Genomic DNA, 1,975 nt, shown 5'->3' on the forward strand with positions numbered 1-1,975 from the left:
CATGAACCTTTGACTTTCCTTGAGAAGTAAGCCACAAAATTTTGAGATGCTTTTGATTGAAAAGCCCTATCTTGCAAAATAAACTTAAGGAAAATAAAACATATTTTTGAATTTTTATTAGTGGTTGATGAGAAATTAATCGTATAAACATAAAGGTAAAACAAACCAACAAAGAGGTGCTTGGTGATCCCTGCAAAAAACCCCCAAAGATGGATAGGGGAAGGACCAAGATGTGATATTGTTTGTATGCAATGATTCAAATGATATGTGGGAAATTATGGTTAAAAATTAGGGTATGACAATATGATCTGTAGCAACCCAATTGGCATCTCCTATCCTATGAAGCACAACATACTTTACACTCAACTTGCTAGTTGATAGCTTTCCCTTTCTTGGCCATCGTGACACTTGTTTGGCATTGATTTATTTGCAAATAGTGTTATCAATTACTTCTACTTTAGCCTTCTCTTCATCACACTTTTCCATAAACCTATTAATCACCTCAGGAGAAAACTCCACACATCTACCTCTCACATACACCTTTTTGTACTCCTTACTCTTCTTATTGTCACAATCCGTAAGAATGTTCTCAATGAACTCCTTTACCAGCATTTCTTAACACTTACCAAACCCAACAACACTCTTCATTAATCTTGCATTCTCAATAAGACTCACTACATCCTTACATTTAATGTCATCCTTCCCAAGTTCTCTTTCCAAAGCCAACCTCCTTTGGTACACAAACTTCCATTTTTCAACATTCTCAACAGAGTGAAAAGAGATGTTGTCAATGGGAACCTCAGGGACATTAGTAGGGAGCTTTTTCCCAATAGATTTCTTTAGAGGCATGATGTCTTGAACAATCTATTATACATCACACTCAGAGTCACTTGAAGGTACTTCTTTCATTTTCTTAGTAGGAACCACAACCTTGCTCCAACCTTTAGTAGGTCCAACAACATCACTTATATTGGGAGCCTTAGATGGCTTGCTTGCAGATGCAACATCCTTCCCTGTTATATTACTTAATATTTTAGCAATACTCGGAGGCAATCTATTTCCAATAGGATCACCATCAGAATCTAGATCATCAACATTTACAATATTAGTATACTTATCCTTCTTCACACCAGTCATGTCTTCTTCTTCAAACAGATTTTCCTCCACCTCAACAAACACACTTTTATCATCATAATCATCTTTCTTACTATCAACTGATTCATCTTCAAACACATCCTCTTGATAGTTATTATTAGACACATCTTCTTTAGCATACTCAGTAGGAACATACTCACTGTCAACAACTTGGGCCAAGGGTGTTGTAACATCCGGCACTAACAGACTTAGGTTAAGTACCCAAAATTTGAGAGATTAACACACGAATACTTTTATCAACAATGTCTTTATCAACAATATTCATACTAGATTGACCTAGGGTCTTATCAGATCTAGGGTTATCTAGACTTACAGTACCAAAGTCATATTTTCCAAATGATTCAACATTACCCACTACTTTAGGAACAACTGAAACTTTAGAAGATACAACAACATCATGTTCGACATCAGTGGTTTTAATAGGATTAAGATATAAGATATTCATAGAGTGAGGTTTCTTAACATCAACAAAGGGCTTAATATTACTAACCTCACTAGAAGTACATTGAACCGTCTCAGAGGGGTTAGAAGATTTACTTACAGTTGAAGGTTTAGCCTTTTCACAGTAGGTGTTCTAGCCCTCCTTTTAATAGGGACATGTCTTGGAATAATGGAGAGAGGAACAACATCAGTTACAACATCTGAATGATCCATTAGCACAAGTAATCTTAGGGGATGATTGATCTTTGGTGCTTTTGCTTGGTGTTGATTTAGAAGGTGTAGATATCTTGATGACAAATTTTGAGTTGAGATTGACTGTAGAGAGATGAAAGTAAACGAGAACAATGATGAACAATTTACTGAAGGTAGAGATAATGGA

This window comes from Lathyrus oleraceus, chromosome 1, assembly GCF_024323335.1.
Source record: "Lathyrus oleraceus cultivar Zhongwan6 chromosome 1, CAAS_Psat_ZW6_1.0, whole genome shotgun sequence".
Classification (NCBI taxonomy): domain Eukaryota; kingdom Viridiplantae; phylum Streptophyta; class Magnoliopsida; order Fabales; family Fabaceae; genus Lathyrus; species Lathyrus oleraceus.